Below are 24,111 nucleotides of genomic sequence, written 5' to 3'. Positions count from 1 at the left end.
TTGTCGTTGGCGTTATACAGATTAAGCAAGATTTTACAAGCCTGTCCATTTACTAGAGTCCTAGGGAACCCGTAAGAAATTAACCACCAGCAAAGATCCCCCGAATCAAACTTGTGATTATCATTCTAGCCTACTATTTATTTCAGCAACACACACCTTTTTCTAGTGGTTAATTACTACCCCTGGGACTCTGCCAACTGGAGATTCCATCATATGCTAAATCAGGAAACTTGCTTCAAAACCAGGATTTTTCAAAGCTTTCATCATAGGCCTACCAAAGATAACATTTGCTTCCAAGTATTTTTCAAAAAAACCACAAAAACTGTGCTTACATAGCCAATATATTTTTCTGTCCTTGGTTAAGGGCGTGTCCTTGGGCCTGTTCTGGTTACATGGGAAAGGTGAAGGTGAAAGTGTCTCACAGTAAAAATCAAGTTAAGAGTCTTATCTCCTTAAGTCTTTGGATTCCATCTCTGCATAATCTAAGGAATTTCTGATATTTCAACATCATTTAGTGTAGACATCATCGAAGCCAGCAGGAAACATAAGAAGGTAGGTAGAGTTTTGCCCCAAGTCTGTCTCAAAGTGGCCTCCCAGTGTCCACAAACCTACTCCACAGTTATTTCTCAAGTGTATTTTATTGTACTGCAAAACCTAGTAAACTAAGAATTATATTTCCCAGATTCACTTAAGGCTAAGGTTTTGTATGTTAATTAAATATATTTGTGTTATGTAAGATTTGAAGCAAGGAAGAATAAATTCAGATCATTAACTATATTCAATGTAATAGCCATTAAAGCCAAGTATCAAAATAAAGTGAACTGAGACCCAGAACTTTGAAATACATTATCATAAAGATTTTTTCGCTGTGTGTGTATATGTGTGTGTGTGTTCTAATAAAACTTTATTTACAAAACAGGCAGTAGCCAGATATAGTTCACAGGCCATTTAAGCAGCAGGAAATAAACAGTAAAAAAATCAATAAGCAAGATAATTTCAGATTTTGTTAAGTGCTATCATAAAGTTTAAAACCAAAATTTTGAAAATTTTTAAATTACACACAACAAAAAGTAAGAACACTTTTCTACAGTGTTAATAAATAAAATGAAATATCCTTTGTAAGTGTCTATCTTTCTGTATGTTTCACAATATACATACAGTGTAGTACAAATAATTACAATGTTGTACAAACATTTATAATATAAATTTGAAGATAAAGGATGTTTGCTTTAAAACAATTATTGCTTGAGAGTACAATCAAAATAAATTTGAATAACACTCATCTAGGAAACAAAGCATTAAGCCAAAAATAATTATGTATAGGGTTTTATAACTTAAAAATCAATCAAAATTCACGTGTGTGTGTGTGTGTGTGTGTGTGTGTGTGTGTGTATAAAACATAGAAAACACACACACTTGTGTACATGCACATACATATTTCTGTGAGTGCTGTTATTATTAGACTATTCAGTGCCAAAGGCCCAACTTTAAAGCCTTCATCAGAGATGAACATATTGTTGCTGATGAACATATTTCTAAAGTCATTTATTTCCATTCACCGGGTCAATGATTTTGGCTACCACTGCTATGACAAAGATATTAAGTCATGAAAAAATTTAATCAATGTTCTCCTTGGAAAGAGATTTGAATGATGTGTGTAATAGATATGATGAACTGTGGGCCAGCAGGTCCCAGTGAAGCTCATCAGACACCTCAAGTTCTGCATTGAGTTTTCAGCTGGATTTCCAAATATGTAAGACCCTTATCATTAAACCAAGCAGCTTAATCTCAAAGACTAATGCTTCTCTCCCTCATTCGGTGTCATATGGTCTTGTGATGGCTATAATGACAGCAGTCCTGAAGATAACTTCTATAACAATAATTCTGGAAAGAACTTAAGGAAAGGATGTAGGTCTTTTATAGTAAATCAGTTTCATCAATGAATATTAGACAAAGCCAGATAGTTTTCCTAAGAAATATAAATTGTCTAATAGTAATGCATTAAAGGCAGTGCATATAATACCATCTGTAGCACTTTTCAATAGCCTTTCTTATTTTCTTCAGAATGAAATTGGAACTGCAGAATGAAAAGAACAGATCTATTTTTTCCTGAGCCATATTTTTAAAGTCATAATTTAATAGAGATACTTTACCCTAAATCCCTCTGTTTATCAAAAGTTGTACATTCTTTTCTAGGCATTTTCATCACCCTATAAGAGCAGAGATGATGAATCTTAGAACATAAAATTATTAACCAAAATGACCTCCTGGAGAGATACTTAGATCATAATAGGAAATGGATATTGAATGATTAGGAATTATGAATACTAAAATATTTTAGCAGATTCTTTCCAACTTTCCCCAACTAGATTGTTTCTTAAAAACTCAGTGAAAAACTAAAATAACACGAAGAGCTGCCTCTGCTAATCTGAAATAAATCATATATGTTAGAAATTTATGCTAGAGGAAGACTACCTAAGTGATAAAGCTGTCTCCTTAGAGATAATTCACTGTATAGAAACCTAAGGAAACAAGGTGCTCTCACAACAACCACAGGAGGTAGGTATGATTTCAGAGCTCCGTCACAGATAAGGAAATGAAAGCTAAAGAAAGGTTAAGCAAATAACCCGAAGTCAAATAGCTGTAAGTATCAGATCTGCACTGTGAGCTATCTGATCCCAAAGGCCATGCTCTTAACCACTATGTTATTATATTGCTCTTCCTTGAAATAAAACGTTGTGTCCCATACCAAGGTGAGAAAACCTTTTTATAGAGTCTGTAGCTCACCTCTGACTCATTTTCTCTGCCATACAATTCCAATAAGGACACAAAAGGTCCTGGGGTGAGTCCTTTCCAGACCTCTAATGCTGCTTTTAATGAGACTTTGCAGAGATGGTGACTCAATTTCCTCTGTCGTGCAGATGGGCTGTGTGTGACACACCAACACCCCGAACACAGACCCTCCCTCCAAGGCTTATGCACGTCCAGGACTGAGGAAATTCTGGGGATGGTGAGGAGGGTGTCACTGAGGAAAAGTAAATAACATTTGTAGAGCGCTTTTTATCTTAGATGAAAGTGGACAGAATTGTGGTCTTCAATAAATTATTTATATACTGTAAATTTATTATGTAAATTCAAGCTATAAAATACTAAATTATCAAAAGTAAAGTCATATTTACAAAGAAATTTCCTTTGAACATCTACCTATGAATATTATTTATTAAACAATTATTGGAAATAATTGATTTTTTTACCAATTTCAGGAAGACATTTATTTCATAAATAAGGATCCCCTATACTTAATCATCAAACCCAAAGAAACTCATTTTTAATACCAATATACAATGTTTTATATTTAATCACAAAGAGGTGATGAGAGAATATTTTAAGTTGCATTTTCTTCAGTGATTTGCAAGGAATTCAGATAAGGATGCCTATGGAAAACATAGGTCCATTTTCTTAGTTTTCAGTGCAATGTATATAAAATGAAAGCAATCAATACAATTAGACTTGTCACTACATAAAAGTAATTGAATGGAAAAAATTCAGATTTTTTAAAAATCAAAATAATGCCATTTCTCTGGCATTTGATATTGATTTAAAATAAACATTTTCTTTATACCTTTGTTGAATTTATCAATGATATGTTACAATAACTTTTTACACAATTTTTTTTCTATTGCATTCTTCTCATTTTCAAACTTCTCCTAAGTAGCAAATTAGTATGTGTGATGTAAAAATATAGTAATTTAACACAAATCCTTTCAAAATCCAGAATAAGACCAGAGTTTGGACTTTTTCTTGAATGAAGTAATCAATCTAATATAGAAAAATCCCTCACATGTAAGTGTATTCTTCCTTTTCACTACAATATAATCCTAGAAATTACTTCAGGATGGCAATTCTGGACAAGATCTCAGCATTATTCAGGTATATGACTGGCAACATGCCATAAAAAGAAAGGTTCAACTTTCACAATTCCAAATATATATGTCTTCAGGAAAAGTCATAGTAAGGCTTAGCAAATTCAGTTTTAGTGAAAGTTATTTTATAAGCCATGTGATAAAAATTTAGAGATATGGAAAATTGTACATAATCGACAGAAATGCAAAATGGTCCAGGGGGAAAATTATGGGCTATAGGAAGGCAAGGTTGGTTAGAGTTGCAACAAATAAAATATTGTTTGATCCTCCTCTCACTTGGTTCATCTTATCATATGCATTTTCACTGCATCATTTCATGTTATATAAATACCATTTTTGTTATTTTTTCCTCTTTCTGGTCATCACTAAGAAATAAAATAACAGCAAGGATGTAAGTGAAGTTTTGAACATAAGAAAATTATTTGAAATAGAAAATGTTCTAAATTAAAAGTATGAAAGTATTTTCATTCTATAAAAAATTCAAATGGAAAACAAATTTTTTGATTGAATAATAATTTCCCAGATGTAGTAAAATATTTCAAAATCATGCCATGAGTTTATGTGGTCCATGCAGTTGGTGTCCAGTGAATGACAGTTACTGCCAATGGGGTGATGATGTGAGCATTTTTCTGGGAAGTATTTTTCAAAATAAGGGCTGACCCAATATTTCTTCCCACTACAGTTTTCTGTCTCTTCAATTTCTTTAAAACTACAAAACATCTTATCTACATTATCAAGAATGTCACTAAAAATAAGACCTCTTCTAAGTCTCTTTTATCCATCACTGCCAAAACAATTGTTTCATTTTGGCTGCCCTGCCAAAGAAATTTGAGCAGATTACTTCTCAATTTCTGCAAAAAGTGCTCTACCTCATCACCCACTTTGAGTTCTCACAGTTAGTCCACTGGCAGTATATTACTTTCTATAATACAAAACTAAGAGGACAGACTTTGAGATTGAAAAATAAAATATTCTCTACATTAATGATACTATATGGTACATACCAGAAATGTGGCAAAAAAGATGCAAATGACTCTTTTGGTATCTCTTACAGTTCACGAGGTTTTGGTAAAATACTGTATTATACACAGCCTGTAATTTGGGCTCTGTGACTTAGGTTAAATAAGCAAACGTTTTTGAGTCTTGATTTCCAAACATGGAGGGGAAGATAGGTAATACTAAGGATGTGATAAATAAGCCAAGGATTATTTAGGGGAATGAATAATATGTGTTAAAATGTTAGTAAATTGTAAAATATTCAAGTTATTAGGGAAGTGTTACTACTATTATTGATGATTGTGTATAACTAACTCCACACTGCAGCAAAAACACACGTGTACATTGTCCTGTCTGTGGGCTGTTAAGGGGCCATGTAGTACACATACTGAAGAACACAAATTCTTATTGCAGGCTTAAGTTTGAAAGAAGAATCGCCTCCTGGTAATTAGAAAAAGGCTCTCATGCAGTTTTACACTCTTGTGACTATGGAGACATCCTACTGACTTTAAATTCAATTCAACAATTTTTCTTACCACCCTGTCTGAGAAGGGCACTGTGCTGGATGTGCCTCATAAATCAGACACCTGGACCAGCTCCTCCCACTGCCTACGTTCTGGCCAAAGAGCTCGCAATTTTCTATTTCTTCTTTTGGATAAAGTGTCAGAATAATTAGGAAAGCCAAAAGATACTAAAAAGCAAAACAAAACAAAACAAAATTAATCTGGAAGAAATTCACAGTGTGACAGGAACTTTATCTAGTACAAACCAAAGCCTGTATTTTGATAAGATTTAAGCAGATAATGAAGTTCCTCTCCACAGAGAAATGTGAAATGAACAAAACCTGAGGGAGTATTGTTATCTGCAAACTTGCTGGAATTCATGAACTGTGTATGGCTTGGAAAGGTTTCTGACTATTGAAAACTTCTTACCATGGTGTATTAGTTTCCTAGGGTTGCCATAACAAATCAAACTGAGTGGCTTAAAATAACAAAATTTTATTCTTCCTGGAGGCTAGAAGTCAAAATCAAGGTATTGCTCCCACTGAAGGCCATCCTCCCACTGAAGTCTCTAAAGAGGAGCTCTTCTTGTCCTTTTCTTACTTTCAGGTCCTGGAAATCTTTGGCATTGCTTGGCTTGTAAATACATCACTCTAATCTCTGCCTCTGTCTTCACATAGATCTTCCTTTGTGTCTCCTCTGTGCCTCTGTATACAAATCCCCATTTCCTTTCCCTTATAAAGACACCAGCTATTGAAATTAGGGCCCACACTAATCCAATATGACCTCAATTTGATTACATCCGCAAAGACCCTATGTCCAAATAAGGTCACATTCACAGGTACCAGGGACTAGAACTCGAACATATCTTCTGGGGAAACATAATTCAACCCACCACACATAGTAAAGGAAAGATTCTACTCAAGCCTAAAATATACAATAGGGGGCAGACATAGATACAAGTGTGAATTAAAAATGAGTGATTAAAGTAGTAAATTAGAACTATGTGTGTTTCTTGAAGCCTAACTTTATCCTAAGTATAAAATTTGTAAAGTAGGAGGGGAAAAAATCTTCACCTACTATTCTTTCAACATAGAACACTTCTGTGACCAGATGTGTGGGATTGTTTCCCTCATACCAACCAGTTCTCCAACACCAGCAATTCAGTTGTGACATTAACTGGCGTTAGCACAGACCACACAGGTTAAGGGCTCAGTCCCACAAGACTGCCCCCACTTAAGATGCCAATGGCAAATCTCGGGTTATTCTACCTGTGCTTCTGATGGACCAGCTATAAATACAAGGTTGCCACAATCCTCTTCTTGGTTTCAGTTATTTGCTAGAATGGCTCACAGAACTCAAGTAAATATTTTACTTACATTTACCTGTTTATTATAAAAGAATATAAATGAACAGCCAGATGAAAGAGATGTATAGGGCAAGGCATGGGGAAGGAGCCCAGAGCTTTCATGCTCTATTAGGGTGAACCACTGTCCCATAAATTTCAGATGTTCATCAACATGAAAGCTCTCTAAACCCTATATTTCAGGGATTTTTATGAAGGCTTCATCACATAGGCATGAGCAATCTGCAGCCTCTCTCCTCTTCCTCGAGGATGGGGGGAGGCAATTGAATGTTCCAAGTTTCTAATCATGGCTTGGTCTTTCTGGTGATCAGCCACCTTCTAGGATTCCAACAACAGCTGCCACATTCAAACAAAAGACATTCCTATAACCCAGGAAATTCCAAGGGATTAGAATCTCTGTATCAGAAACCAGGGTAAATGATGAAATATTAGGAAAAAAGAAGCACTTAGCGCCTCTATTGCTCAGGAAATTACAAGGGTTTTAGAAACTGTGCCAGGAACTGGAGGCAGAGATCAAATGTATATTTCTTTTTATAATACAATATCACACAATCTTTAAGGAAAAGACTATATATCACTCATCTTTATATCAATAAAAATATTAAAAAGTTGAGAGAAAACACTAAATGTGAAACAAATAATAGTGGAAAGAAAGAATACAATAGATGGGTTAAGTAATTATATAAATTCTGTGGAGAAAAAAAAAATGTCATGAGTCAGGAAGATAACACTATTCCAGAAATCACTAGGAAAGAATAAACAGATATACAACATAAAAGAAAAGTTAAAAGATATAGAAGAGGGAAATAGAAGTGTTAACATCCAGAAGATAGAAGTTCTTGAAAGAGAGAAATTAAAGCAACGAGGAGGAAATATTTGAAAAAATAATGAAAATAAATTTCCAAGAAGATGAAAAAGCTGAAGTCGAAAGGGTTTATATAGTGCCAATAAGGAAAAGTAACACCTGGACACATTATGGTGAAGTTTAAAAATATCAAGGACAAAGAGAGAATTCAAAAATCTTTCAGAGAAAAAGAACCAACAAGGAAACAAGAATCAGATGGACATGGACCTTCCATTTCTGAATTAGATTTTCTCTGTTTTAAATAATTGGAATATAACTGGGAAAATAAGAGATCCATAAACACTGAGGTACATGGTAAGCTTAGAGAAAATTCTACCCATGGAAGATATTTTTAATTCTTTTTTAAAGCTTGAAATATATAAATATTTAGCCCAAGAATTTTTACACACTCAAATTTAACAAATATTTTTACAAGATAAAACTTGATTATTTTGAAAGTTTTGCCAGATATAAACACTGCAAAATCATAACAATTCTTAACTTAATTTCACTGTGGTCTAGAAAATAAATTTATACAATTGAAAATGGAAATGCCAACAAAAATTCTTCCCAAAGTCAAGAAATTCAAAATAGCAACTGCTGATTTTGAAAATTAAATCTAAACTTTCAATCTCTCGATGTTTGATTCATGCAGTTCTTTTTCTGTTCCTATAGTAATAAATTTTGCTGTCCTCTTGTTTGTGATCTATTTTTAACAATTGCAATTTATTAAAAGCTTTGAAAGAAGAAGGTTTGTAGTATTTTATATGTTGAATATCTGAATAAAGATTTCCTCCCATCCAAGTACTAACCAGGCCCGACCCTACTTAGCTTCCTAGATCAGACAAGATTGGGTGCGTTCAGGGTGGTAGGGCTGGATGGGTATATTCACACCAAATGGGTGCAGTGTGTACCATCTGAGGGATGGACGTCCTTGGAGCTCTGACTTAGGCCAGGCAAAGGCAATATATGTAACCTAAACATTCATACCCCCGTAATATGCTGAAATAAAAAAAAAAAAAGAGTTGATCCTGCCTGCTGCTAAGGACATTTGCTGTGAAATTTTAAGTGGGGCTATAGGTCAAAAGGTGGCACATGTTCCTCTTTTGGTTAGCACCATAACTAGATGAACTGAGGCAATAGCAGAGGATACTGAGGCACAATTGTTAGAGAGGATTGATGAGTCACTGTGGTATGCAATCCAGGTTGACAAGTCTACCAGTGTTGACAACGTGGCAACAATGCTTGTTTTTGTGCCATTTTTTTTCAAGAGAATGCACATGAGGATATGTTATGTGTGCTTTTGTTGCTAGCCAACACCACAGCTGCAGAACTATTCCAGTCTTTGAATAATTACGTATCAGGGAAACTGAATTGGTCATTTTGTGTTGGTATATGCATGGACAGAGCAGCTGCCATGACTGGATGGCTTTCTGGCATCACTGCTGGGGTCAAGGAAGTTGCTGCTGAATGTGAGTCTACAGACTGTGTCATCCATAGAGAAATGCTGGCTAGCTGAAAAATGTCACCTGAACTAAATAAAGTTTTGCAGGATGTGATTAAAATTATCAATCACATTAAAGTGCATGCCCTTAACTCATGTCTGTTTGTGCAGCTCTGTGTGGAGATGGAGGCAGAGCGCACACATCTTCTCTTATACACAGAAGAGAGGTGGCTTTCTAAAGGTAGATCATTGGCCAGAGTTTTTGAGTTATGACAGTTGCTCCAGAGATTTCTTTTAGAAAAATGGTCAACACTGGCAGCATTTTTCAGTGACACAGAATGGGTCACAAAACTTGCTTACTTGTGTGACTTAGCCAACCTGTTCAATGAACTCAATCTGTCAATTCAGAGGAGAACGACAACTGTGCTCACGTTGGCAGATAAAGTGGCCACATTCAAAGCCAAACTGGAATTATGGGGTTGATGAGTGAACGTTGGGATTTTTGACATGTTTCCAATGTTAGCAGATATTTTGAAGAGATTGAGCCAGGCCCCTCTTTCTCCCAGCTAGTGCATGATCACCTATCTCAGCTTTCAAGAGTTTGAGCATTACTTCCTGACCACAAAAGAGCCCCAAACTGCGAAGGAATGGATCCACAACCCATTTGTGAATAAGCCAGGTGAATTGACTTTGTCTGTGCTAGAAGAGGATCAACTGCTTGAGATCGCAAATGATGGTGGCCTTAAATGTATGTTTGAGACAACTTCAAATCTCCATACATTTTAGATTAAAATCAATGCCGAATATCCTAAGATTGCCACAAAAGCACTGAAAAGCCTGCTTCTATTTCCAGCATCCTATCTTTGTGAAGCAGGGTTTTCTGCAGTGACAGCAACCAAAACAAGATTACCAAGTAGACTAGACATAAGCAACACACTTTGGGTATCACTGTCTCCCATCCCCCCAGATGGGACCATCTAGTTACAGGAAAACAAGCTCAGGACTCCTACTGACTCTGCATTATGGTGAGTTGTATAATTATTTCATTATATATTACAATGTAATAATAATAGAAATAAAGTACACAACAAACGTAAAAAAAATGAATAAAGATTTCCAAGTAACTTCGAACAAAATGTAGCCAAAATTTAGTGAACTTATTTAGTTCTATTCTTTTGTGGAACACTGAAGTTGTAGGAATTTTACAAAGTAGCACTTCAATCTTCAACATTTCTAAAATTTAACTGATGATGGATCATAAAGAGAGAAAACATGTACTGTCATGCTAAAATATTTCTCTTTTCAAATTCAACATTTGCTTCTTCACTAAAGTAGTGTAATTCATATTCTCTCTCTCTCTCTCTCTATGTGTGTATATATATATATATATATATGTATATATATATGTATGTATTTGTAAATTTCAAAAACTCTTGATTTCTACTTCAATTGGTAGAGTTTCAAGGGATGCTTGGACTGGCATCTGTGAGTCATGTGTGCTTTACAACCAATTCCAAGTATGATTCAACTTGATATCTCTGCTACTTAGTCAGAATTTTTTTTACCATGACATTGTACTCCAACAAAATTTATATTCAAATAATCTTATCTTCAACATTGAATTTTTAAAGTAATTTTAGAATAAAATATACAATAAAGGCAGGTGTTATGTGTCTAATTGAATGAGCACTCAAAAATTTATTTTGATTGCGTAAATTAGTTGAAAATATTGAACCATGACTGGAAGCAATTTGACTGATTTTCTATTTGAATCATCTGATGACGCTGATATTAAACTGGCAACTCTTTAATTGTTTGCCAAGTTCTTCTCCTTATGACAGGGCCAACTTATTAACAGCAGTTTGTCACTTTTTATGCATACACAGGAAACCAAAGAATCTAAAACGAGTTAAGTAAATTCAGAGGAACAATCATTTGATCTAAATGAAAAGTCATGTAAGGAAAATTAAATATACTTCCTAATGCTGCTTATGTTAAATTACATCCTTGGACTTTTTAAAAAAATAACTACCAATTTTTGAAGTATATATTGTTGCTTCCTTAACAAATTTGTATCTTCTAGTTTTAATGTGGTTAGTGATATCACTATGGAACCCATAATGGATGTTAAATGTTCATAAATATTCTGTGTAAGTCACACATTTATTATCAACTTACTTTGGAAATAGAAAATCAGTACTTAATTTTAACTGAACATTCACTTTCATTTTTATTTTAGCTCTTTACTGCCAAAAAGATTTACTGGGGGGAAAATAAGCATTTCCAAATAACAAGAATCAATAATAAAATTACATCTTAAAATTACTGACAAAACTGCTGAAGCAAAGGTGTTCAGATGGCTGCTGATACTCTCTGCTGCAGAACTTCTCAACTGCTATTTCCTAGACTTATTTCATGGACATATAAATTTAAATTTCCTGTGTCTCCAAATGAATTCAACTGACTCTACCAGCTGACAGTCTGGGGGCTTTGGTGCATCTCACAGGGCATTGCTCAGGCCATGCACAACTTGCTACCTCCTAGTTACATCTCATTTTATTTCAGGAAAAGTTTCTAAAAAAGAAAAAAGCAGTCATTTAAAAACTACAAAGTCAAAAACTGCAAATCTCACAGTTGCGAAGACTAATTTAAAAATAATCTTTTGAAATGAAAGAACCTCTATTTTAGGACAGTAGGTTGAGAGCAGAAGTAGTAACCACTTAGCAATTTTAGGTCATCCAAAATTAGACATGTCTCACATTGGCTATATGTTTTGTTACAAATGAGACTGGAGATTTTTTGTATAACTTGGAATTCATACAGGGAGAACTGCAGTGCAAAGATCCTTTCTGCCAATTCTTCTCAAATTCTCAATTCTTCTGGCAGCTTTTATGATCTGAAACATCATAATCTTGCACTTCAAATTTCTAACTCAACATAGTAGACATGCAGAATAGAACCTGTGCCATTAGTACAACTATAAAATCTGTTTATTAACTAATGGTGAATGAGAACAAAGGTGAGCTTGCTAAGACAGGCGATTGATAAATTTTGAAACCCAGATTGTTCAGAAGCCACCAAATTTGTTCCTACATGTCTCTTGTTATGTGAGCTTCAGAGAATGGTACAGACCTACACATTCCTGAAGTGCTTTGAAACCACAAGGTGTTCGTTTGCTGGGAAAAGTCTAGAGAGAAGACACTTAGGCCACTGAAAGCTGAGACCATAGTAGTTTTTTCTAGATCTATAAAAATTCTCTTTCTTTCTTGGCAATCCTTGATGACTTGCTTGGTTTCAACATTAAGAGGTTTCTCTTCAAGTCAAAATGATGTTGTTTCTAAGAGTTACTTAGTATCATCAAAAAAAGATAAATTTGGGCCAAGAAATGATGGGTTTCTCTCCCTGACAATGAGGGTTACTCAGAAGATACTGTTTTCTTACTCATAAGCCACATTCTTTATAAAACTACCAGGTGTTTTGTTTATATGTTTTAGATACCACAGATTTCGTGAGGTGGTAGGTGCAGCTCCAGGTGTTCCTTCCTGGGACAGAGTTCTACCTGGGAGCTCACAGTCAGATCTGTGGAGGGAATACGGGGTGCGATGTGTGGCCTCAGCCTCTCAGGTTCCATAGCTTAACCCCAGCCAAATGCAAGCAAATGATGTCAGAAATACAGTTTACCTTAGGAGCCTAGATGGCCTGTTTCCCTTTCTTCCCTTTCCCCACTCAGCCAGGTTATTGCTTTTTTCCAGAAAAATCTCTGAAGTCTTCTGCAGTGAGGGCTTGCATATGCCCAGAGTGGAGACACATCAAATTCTTCTGCTGATGCACATGGAGGCAACACATTGTAAGAAACTCCTCTGCTCACTATTCATCCTCCAGCACGTGTCAAGAGACTCTGGCTTAGAAGAGGAAGAACAGTCATTGGCTGCTCCTTTCCTACATATAATGAATCTCTCCCCATGGCTTTGGTGGGCAATTGCAAGGGTCTCACACAGAATTTTAGGCACTTTGTAGAGTAGCGAGACCTCTTGCACAAGGAACCAGAGAAATGGTAGCCCTCAAATGCATGACCAGGGAAGGGTAGTGACCAAAAACAGGCGCAAAAAAAGGGAAGCTTTCTGGTCTGATAACACTGATGTCTCCAATACAATTCACTTGGCTGATGGAACAAAAATGTAACCTTTCTTTAAGCACTCAGACATGTGGTGGGCAGTTGTATGGGGCTCTCAATATTTTTTTCCTCTGTCCAGATATAAACATATCAGAGAGGCAGAGAGAAGCCTCCTGGGACAAGTGGCAGGGTGCATTCAGGAGTGTGTGCCGTCCATCCCTTGCTGAGCCAGAAAAAGAAAAACCAGACTCATCAGATATAGAGAGCGCACATGCCTACCTCACATTTTCCAGCTTTTCTTGTGCCTGTATGAAAGTGCTCTTCAAGTCAAAATAAGTTACAAATGAAGAGCATGACTTTTACCCATGATTATCTTTGCACACCCAACACATAGGTGGACACTTTATCCTATTTGACTTTTTGAAAATTCTACCATAAAATATCATAGACTATCAAGATCAGCTATAAATATCTCCATAGGCCTGGAACACAATCGCCAGGAGCTCCAAATGCCATTAGCTTTTAAAGAGCAACCTACCCAGCAATTTGTTCTGGAAGCCCGATGTTAGTGCTCCCCGTTTAGCCTGCACAGAAAGTTGTGCACTGTCAAAGTCATGGGCAGCACGCTTGAACAAGATGGCCCTGGAGCGTGGAAAGGAAAGACTGTTCAGACTTGTGAGAGAGACTGACATGGAAATGGTCAGTTTTAAGGCAATAGGGTAGGAGCCAAAGGAACTGAAAATTGAAATCACAGCCTTGAATATCTAATCATCAAGATGACTTCTTTGAACAGGGATCATCATTCTGTAAGACACTGTGCTATGGTGGGAGGCTTTTGAAGGCAAGGAAGGAAACCAACTTCTGCTAAGCATAAGCCATTTGGAAAGCCTTCAACTTTTCCTTTTCCTTTAATTCCCATGATAATCTTACAAGGTTCATTAGAAGCATTCTTAACACACCTTCGCATGAATAGGCTTATGACCGATGGTCTCCATTCTCCCTGTGTGCGGTTGGGTGTCCATAGGCAAGTGGCTGTTCGTAGGTCCGTAGGCTGTTCTGTATTTTCACTGGATTCTGCTCTCCCCATTGGAGTTCTTTGCTACCAAACACCAGTTGCATTTGTTCACGAACCAGTTGCAATTATAATTAGATAATTTAATAGAGTAGTAATCAATGTATCAATGAAATAGAGTGAAAAAAGAAAGAAAGCTGTTGTTTCTATGAAAACTAAGTTGAATGATCTGGTTGGACTCATTTTAAAGACAAGTCACTAAAATAAAAAATTGTAATCAAATTAGCTCTCAGCAAGACAACTATAAAAGGAGCGGGGATATTGGGAGTAGGAATAAAGATCTAGAAGGATTCTGTTAAACTCATTTCATTCCATTTAAAAACAAAAACTAAGAAGTTATTGGCAATTCATCATGGGTGTTGGTTTTGCCAAAAAAGAAAAAAAAAGGACTCCAACTCCAAGCAGTGGACCATATACCAAGTAAAGTCCTTAAAGCTGGATGAAAATATCAGGTAATAGTTGATGGCAGAGCTAAGATGACTTTTTGTTGTATCTAAGGTGGATTTAGTTATGATTCTGTGGTTATACTTATTAAATTCCTTTATTCGTCTCTTTGACTCTGCTTTTAATTCTTTCTCTGAACCCAGCTCAGAGCCTCGCGGGCTTCTTACAGACTGTGGGTGAGGTCAGACAGGCACCATTACGTGCTTGGGGAAGCATCAGCACTGGACATCTCAGCTGTGGCTTCTCCCTGTGTTTTGCCTGAGCTCTTGGTCCTAGGGTCTGCCCTTTTGTCCAGCTTGTGCAGGCTGACTTCTTTGGACAGGTTTACTTAGCTCTTACTGAACCCCCATTAATTCATGCTCTGGGGCTGGAAGACTAATTGTGCCTCCCTTTCAAATCTGGCCTGGCAGGCAGGAACCTCTTCTTGAATTTGGTGCCCCCAACTCGACTTGCCTTGGAGAAGAGTTTAGGTGTCCATCATTTCACTTCATTGATGTGGTTCCTTGTGTCCACATGCTCTTGTTTCATGAGGGTCATGTTTTCCTACAGCTTGATGAGAAACTAAAGTAGAAATTTTCTTTTCTTTTTGTTTTCTTTCTTTTTTTTTTTTTTTTTTTGAGACAGGGCCTCATTCTCTTGATCTGTTGCCTGGGCTGGAGTGCAGTGGCGTCATAATAGCTCACTGCAACCTCAAACTCCTGGGCTCAAGCAATCCTCCTGCCTCAGCCTTCCGAGTAGCTGGGACTACAGGCATGCACCATAATTCCTGGCTAATCTTTCTATCTTTTTTCTTTTTTTTAGAGAGAGAGGGTCCCACTATGTTGCCCAGGCTGGTCTTGAACTCCTGGCCTCAAGTGATCCTCCTGCCTCAGCTTCTCAAAGTGCTGGGATCACAGGTATAAGCCACAGCACCCAGCCAAAGTAGAAATTTCCTAATTTTCTTTTCATTTCAAAATTATGCTTTTAATCTGAGTTTTCAGGATAATGTTCCCAACACTAAATATTTTCATAGCCTCCATGTTAATTTTGTCTGTTACTGGACCCTGGAGAGAGCTTTCCAAACCCCACATACAGACAAGGTTACCAGCCACATCTACATTATTTTCTTCACTCTTTTCTTGACTTCTCTGGGCCTTTTCACTTTCCATTTGGGTTCAAGAAAAATATCCCTATCAGACCCTTGATTGGTGGGCCAGTGGTCACAGTACTAGACTAACACCTGCTGCCTGCTGAAGCTCATCTAGATTAAGTAGATGTTCTTCTGCCCCCATGCCTCAGTTTCCTGGGTATGGAAAAAGAGAACTTATATTCTTAGGAATAGTTTGCTACATTCATTGAGTGTATCCTAACATTTATTGAACCTATGCCACACCTAGTTCTCATATAAAATCTTTTACATGTGTTTCCTTATTTGTTTCTTAAACTGGCCTTAAGACGGATGTACTGCCATTATTTCTATTTTAAGAATAAGGATAATAAAGCAAAGAAGTCGGGTAATCTGTCCTGGGTGGTGCAATTAGGAAGAGATGGCACCAGGATCTACAGGAGGTTTGTCTGCTCATAGACATCCTGGGCACAATGGCTTCTTTCCCCCTGAGGCAGTCTGTAAATCTTCTATGATGAGATGTAGCACAAGAAAGATCACAGGGCATTTCACATAAGGAGACATAAAGTACTTACTCTGGTTCCTCAGCCACAGAGGGTACCAATGAATAAAGACAGAAAAGAACTAAGTGGGAAAGGGTGATAGAGCCTCTGGACTAGTGCTGGGGAACCTGGTACAGGACTATGGTCACCTGACAAGACAGTAGCCCCTCGGCACGAGAGTGACTGCCTGGGTTTGCTTGCTGCTGCAGATTTTGTGTCTCTGCACTTGTGGGAGGTGAAATGGGAAGAAGCGACTTGCTATTCTCTCCCAGACAGTGTGAATAGAATACAAGTTGCATGATAATTTGCAGTGCAACTTCATCAGTGCTATAGGTCATGGAAATTCTAAGAACCTTGCAAGTGGTTGACTGCTTTTCTTACTTTTTAGTGCTATTGTTAGTTTTTGTCTTTTCCTTTGCTTTGTAAAATATTTTCATGGAATATTGAGAAAGATGATGCCGGGGAATGCTGGCCTAGGATGCTATTTTTGGCAGAAGGACTATTACTCACCTCTCCTCTGGTGTAATGGTGAAGCCTTCTGTTCCCAATAAACCTGTTCTCAACTTCCAACTCTCAACTATATTTGCTTTAGTAATATTGAGCCTCCATCTCAAAACTCCTAATCTTACTTCCTTATTCATACCATTATCTAAACCACAACTATTCTGAGTGTCCTCAACTTTCAAACTCTCCACAACCCCCTCTCCAGCATTCTTGACCCGCTAACCATCCCTCTTTGAAAGCACATTAGAAAATATAAAGCACTACACAATACTATTTGGTTTAGTTACGATTATAATCATGATCTTTTCCCACCTTTCTCACAACTCACCACATCTCCAGCTTTATATATTCATTCATTCCACAAATACTTACTGAACACCATTGTGCACCAGACATTGTTCTAGGTTCAGAAGACAGAGCATTAAAATCAGCTGCAACCCAGTTTTTGTGGAGAGTGACTGCCCATGAGAAGAGACAAATGTTTACAAAGTAAATAAATAAGGCATAATAGGTGATGATAAGCATTTTGGGGAAAAAAATAAGACTTCATGAGACAGATATGTTTTTTAGGTAGGGTGGTCAGAGAAACCCTCTGAAAGGAAATGACATTTGAGTAGACATCTAAATTAAATGAGGAACCACCCACGATGAAATCTGGCAGAAAAATAATGCAGACAGAGGATGTAGAGGGAAAACACATGCCAACCCCTGAGGCAGGAGTGTGCTTGGTGTGTTTTAAGACTAGCAAGGGCACCAGTAAGACACGAGCAGAATATTAAAGACCAATCACTTCATTACCAACTCTCTCTGTTGTTCCTGCATATCTGTGATGATCTGTGTTTTGGGGAAAGGTATACAACAGAATAGACTTGACTCTTGAGCTATTTGTGCTTCTTAGTAATTATCTGACGCTAACCCATGCTAGATAATTCTGTCTATTATCTTCATCAGCTCCTGACCTCACTCCTCCTGACAGCATTTCCAAACTTTCCCACCCTCCTGCCACCACCCCCTCAGTTTTCTCTCCTGTCTTTTTAGCTGATTTTACCACTGAGGTCCATTTTCCTGAAAGACATAATAAAATTGTCCCAATCCTAAAAAAATAAATAACTAAACTTCCATTAATATCACCACTTTGCCCAAATTATATTTAAATTCTTTCCTCCCTGTCATCATCTGACTCTTTGAACTCAGCATTTAAACCTGCTACCTACATTTTTCGAGTACTAATTCCTTGTGACCTGATTTCTGCTTCTACTACTAAATTTCACCATTCATGCTTCCCCTGCTGTGTCCCCAATATAACTAATAATGCTTTCTGACTGAACTTAATAGTCTCTTCCAGGTGCTCAGTCTCCTGGCACCACCTGCCAAGTGTGACATTCCCGGCCACCCCCATCTTGGGAGGTTGAACAATGAACTCTGCAATTGAACAACTGATCATGTAAAATCCCAGATTTACCACCACAGTCATTGTGAGAACTGTGGCAATTTCCTTGAATCTGCCATGGCTTGGTTTCTTCATTTATAAGTAGGAGTAAAATCACATCTACTTCATATGATTGTTGAGTATTAAATAAGGTAATTCTTAAGAAGAGCTTAGCACAGTATTCAGGCCATGGTAAACAGTCAATAAAATGTTAGTTATTATTTTAAGAGAATTGAGACTCTTATCTCTTGACTTATATACATTCCTCTTGTCGTGTTTTTTGTTTTTGTTTTTGTTTTTTTTTCGTGTCTCATTCTTTCCTTATCTTCATTCACACTGAGCGATGCTGGGTATTGGTGCAAGGTGGAGGAATTGCAGACACAAAACTGACTAAGGCCTTTTCCTCAAGGAATCAGCAGCCTAGGGGCCTTTTGCACACCCTTTGCCCTTTCTCCAAGAATTCCATAATCGCTCCATAAATCTCTGTCTCTCTAATCTTCTTTCTTCCTTGGTTCTTGATCATCAGGAAACCTCCCTATTGACAAAGCTAAACTGTTTTACTTTTCCTAATCATCTCTAAATCTGTACCTTCAGGCTTGACCTATGGCCTGAAGTCCATGTTGCTCTTTGGACAGTGCTATTGTGAGTACCACTGTGCTTGCCTGCAGTTGCCTACGTCCCGGCTCATGTACTCTCTGAGGAACTGGAGAGTCCTCTCTTAACTTTCCTTGTATTGACAGAGGCCCAGAGACTCTTCCCAAACGCAGCTGCCGAGCGCTGAGGCCCCAGCTCTGGCTCCAGCTTTTGTGCTTGCGACATACAGTCTTCAAGAGGCTCGTGTCAGCCATGGACACAGGTTGCCTCTTTAGCTCTCAGGGGTCAGCCTCCTACCTATGGCTTCTGGAGAATTCAAGTTCAGCCCTGATAAGGCTGTCTTACATTCAGCAACATCCATTGGTGCAGGAGGGAATTTTTCTTCTCTCTAAGCCTGTTCTTAAAAATAAATGTAGTTTCCAGTAGCAGCCCTGACAAGAAGGAGCTGTCAAGAGTTTGAGTCCTGATTCTGACACTCGGTTTAACTTCCTCTACCCAAACCAGAGGGATGGGCTTGTCTCTAATTGTCCCAGAATTAAAATAAATAAATAAATAAAAAGTGCTATACCTCATCTCCCTCCTCAAGAATAAGGAAAAGTTGGGTTCTAAATCAGTTACCTTTTACTATGTAACAAACTACCCCAAAACTTAGTAGCTGAAAGCCACAATTATTAGTTATTCCTCCATGAATGTGTGGATCGGCTGGGCTGTTCTCATCTAGACCAGCTTGACTGGGGCTGGACGTTCTAGGATGGCCTTGTTCACTGGTGGTGACCGGCTCCATAGCAGTTGGAGCCCAGAGACGACAAAGTCCCCTATTGGCAGGCATTGCACGAGTCACCAATGTGGCAGGCAGGCTTACAGGAAGCACCGTAGAGCAAGCAGGCCTGGGGTGGGCACCACATGGCTGCTATGGGCTGTACATCTCCCCCAGACAGGTAACCCTTTTAATAGCAGGGATGCTATGGCCTTAGAGAAAAAATAAAAATCAAGGCCGTTGACCAATATACTTCACCGCCTACTCAACATCGGCACCATGACTCCCCTGCAAAGGAACTCAGAGCTGCCATGATCCAGAGGCTCCCTGGACTTTTCATGGGGTCAGAACAATGTCCTTCCTTCCCTCCTTCTTCCTAAAATGGGCCTTTTGGTTTCCAGTGTTACTTCCCACCCACAGCCTACTAATGGCTACAACGGTGGAATTTTCAGGGTCTTTGTCAACACAACGTGAGTGATCTGGAGGAGCAGGTGGAACCTTCTAGACTGCTATTTCTACACCTATTTTGTCAAGGCGTCATTCCATTTCCTCTGAAAATGTTGTTTAATGGTGGTATCAGTGGCTGTTTCCTTGTATTTTTATTTTTTTCCTTTCAATTCATTTGATTTTCATATCTACTTAATATTTGCTCATGCTCTTCCACCTACCCCAAGTTACCAGCCTAGTTTCAAATAATGATGGTAATTAAGAAACAAGAAACTTTTATTGGGTACTCAGTGTATTCTTGGCATTACATGAACCTTGAATATTACTATTTTATTTAATCCTCACAACAGCCCTGAGATAGGCAGGATTATCCCATGTACCAGGGAGGGAACTGAGTTTCAGAGATCTGCTCAGGACACACAGGCAGTCAGTCCTAGGACATGAAAGAATATGGAAGGAATAGTTGCCCATCAGCCAAAACAACAAAAACAAAACAACAAAAAAGCCACTTCCCACTCCTATGTTATACACAACTGTGTAAACCTTCCTATTCTCACTGTCCCTGGAACCAGGATAATCTCGGCCAGAACCTAAAAGTGGGCCTTGGAGCGACTAACCAGCGACCTGCACTTCCGGCCCTGTGATTAATCCAAACCCACAGCAAAGACGATAGTTCTCCAGGACTCGACGCGTAGCACAGGTGCACTCATTTCCACCAAGTCACCACTCTTAGGGGCAAAAATAACAACTGAATAAAACTGAGCAGCAATTTTAGTTTCTCTGAAGAATAATTCTGAGTATGATCTCCTACAATGGACTGTCAGTGGGTTACTCATTTACTTAGGGGAGAGCATTCGTAAGCAGCTAAAACAGGAACGCATAGTGGGTGGTCCAGCTGAACCCTAATATTTCACTCCCCCATATCATCATGACACAGCTGTACAGAACTGGGTTAAATCATCAGAAATAATGAGTTTTCTGTGAAAACATTGTAGGATGAAATCATAATGAGCTATTTTGGATGAAAAGCTTAAGTATTTCTATTTCTATAGTGAGAGCTTATACAAATGAACTTATGGATATAAATATAATATAAAAGTGGGAAACAGTAAGAGGAATATTAGGTGAAACTTTCTCTTCCATACATAGTGCTGACATAAATTGCCATATCCAGGCTCAAACCCTTGTCCCATATCCCAGAGCAAAGAAATAACTTTGCCCGTTTCCAAGAGCATTTGGTTCTACTGATGCCATTTCAATACCAGGTGACCTTTAGGGTTTCATGAAAGTAATCTGGAAGATAGGAGATATTTTCCTTTGGAATGTATCTGGGCTTATAAGAAAAAGAAAGTTTCTCTGTCTTGGGCTGTTATACTTTGAGTCTATTTGTTGCAACACTTTAGCCTACCCCACCGAACACACATGGGAATAGTATGGTTTGGGAGGGGAGAGGTGGGATGGCAACCTGGATGGGTCACAAGAGCCCAGGCAGCCCATCCACCATGGCCTCCTGCCACATACCATGTCCCTGCTCCCCCAGGAACCTTCACACCTGGCCCCTCCCAGACCCATGCAAGCTTGGGGAACTTGCCTCAGGAACCACACGTTACTCCAGCCCCAGGTGAACTGCTAGAGGGCTGGAACCTTGAAGCCAAGGCATCCCAACGGCTGTCCAAAATTATTCACTGTAGCCAAATAACCTGCACTGGTTTGGACTGAACTGAGGTTTCCCAATGCCTCAATTGCATAAATGCCAACAATTTTATAACTCATCTCACTCACATACCTGTGGGGTTTCTAGTGACTCCTGCAGTAACAGAGTGACCAGGTACTTAGAGAGGAGATGTCTAAATATAGGGGCTCCATCAGGGACTTCCTTGATTACCCTGTGCAGCAAGCACTTAGTTTTGTGGGGAAATCCTTATCCTTCTTTACTGGTGGTTATACAAAGAGGACAGACAAGTTTAAGTGTATGATATTTAGGTGTGTGATAAACACTTACAGTGTGGATAAAAATATCTGCATCCTGAACACAAACCTAGAGTTAGCGAAGGGAAGAAAAAGAGAATGGACAATGATCCAAAGATTTCATATACATACTGGATGTCAGAAAAAACACTGAAAATATGATGCTAAATCAAATCCATTAGACACACTTAAAATACCACAAACATTTAAAGGAATCATCTCTTATAAACGGTGCTTATTTTAATTAGTCTTTCCAAAGACTTTTAAATGTACTTGGTAGATCATGTTAGAGCTCAGATTTTCTGAAATAATGGTTTTAGGGAACCTTATTATTCCCTAAAAACTGTCTGGGACACCTTGGGATATAGAGAATTGAAAAATATTTGTTAAGTTTTTGGAAATGTTTGCAATTCCCAAATATCCTGATGATTATAGCAGTTCTCTTTTCCATGCCTTAGACTATAAATTGTGAATACACCCTTAACCTTAAAAAGGAAAGTTAAATACATTTCATACCAACTTTCTAGGGTCCTCTGATTATGCCTGGTTATGTAAAGGATAATGGCTCAAAGACCTAAATTTCAGAGCAAAAACTAAAAAACTCATAAGAAAAATAGGAGGAAAGTCTGAAGACGTTAAGTTTGGCAATGATTTGTTGGATATCACACCAAAAGCAGAGGTAACAAAAAAAAATAGATAAATTATTACAAAATCAACCTTTGTGCACCAAAAAATACTATTGATGGGGTAAAAAGCCTTGAGTAAGACCTTCAGGAAGAGGCACCAGCTAAGCCACACCTGGGTCCTGTCCCCACAGAAACAATGGGATAATAAATGTCTGTGGCTTTATGCTGCTAAGTTTTGGTGGAATTTGTTAGGCACCAATAGATAACTGACACAGAGGAACAGAGGCAGTGACCTTTAGAGAGGTAACAATTAAAACATATAAATAAGACAGTTGAGGATGGCCACATTATGCCATGTGAGGGAGCAGAGAAATGGATCTTAAGAGAAAAAAAAAAAAAACATTAAGAACAGGCTTGTGGAGAAGCAGAGACAAGAATCTGAGTAAGAACACAGTGTGTGTTGCCAGTGGCTTCTCAGTTCCCCATTCCAGCCCCTCTGAAGGCCTGGCTATATTCCTGTCTTTGTGGTCTATGAAATCTCTGATACCTTCTAATAAATCCCCTTTATGTACTTTATTTATCTCAGTTGATTTCTGTAACTTGCAATTAGAATCCTAAAAACCTAGGATGTATCAAGTCGCACAGCTGTGATCTTTGAAGACAGCCAGACACTTGACAATGAGTTTGGCAGTTTAAAGATGCTCTTGGCCTGAGAAGTATCCAGATGTTCTGAACCACTTGACTCTGGGTCATAAGAAATTGAGCCAACTTCAAGCATATTTAGCTCTCAACCTACGGCCCTAATCAATGATCAACCATGGCAACATCTATGCGGTGTTAGGTGGTTTAGATAATATTTGTTCGGAACTTAGAGATCCCAGCTGAAAGCTGCTTGAAATACACAATATTGCCGTTGACACAGAACAAATTGTTACCCTTTCTTCTAAAGAACACAGTGATATTTTTGGAATTCCCTTATTATGTTACATGATGGAAAAACATATCCAGAGGAGGCATATTTTAATTCTTAGAAACAGCCTAACTACATAAAATGTACTATTCTCTCTTAATCCAGTTAAATCTCTGTGCTGTGTTCTGCTGTAAAGTCATGTCACCGCCTAATCACTCACCATCTTAACAAAATTCAAAGCCGTTTACATCTTACAAGCTTGGCAATAAAACGGGGACTTAAAAGCAATAAACATCTTTGAAACAATTCATCAAGCCCTAAAAAGGTGCCAGAATGAATTTTGGAATGATAAGCTTGAATTTAAAAATCAAAATTTGCTCTCAGGCTGGGACTTAAAATGTCACAAATACATTTTTATAGCTAAGTTATAAACCTTGAAAAAAATACAGATGCACTGCAGGGGTTCCTCAACGCTGCCAGAACCCCCGTCTGTGGTCTGTTCATGTACATACAATACACATACGTG

The sequence above is a fragment of the Lemur catta genome, chromosome 13 (genome assembly GCF_020740605.2).
Source record: "Lemur catta isolate mLemCat1 chromosome 13, mLemCat1.pri, whole genome shotgun sequence".
NCBI lineage: Eukaryota > Metazoa > Chordata > Mammalia > Primates > Lemuridae > Lemur > Lemur catta.
Note: the sequence above shows the minus strand (reverse complement) of the source record.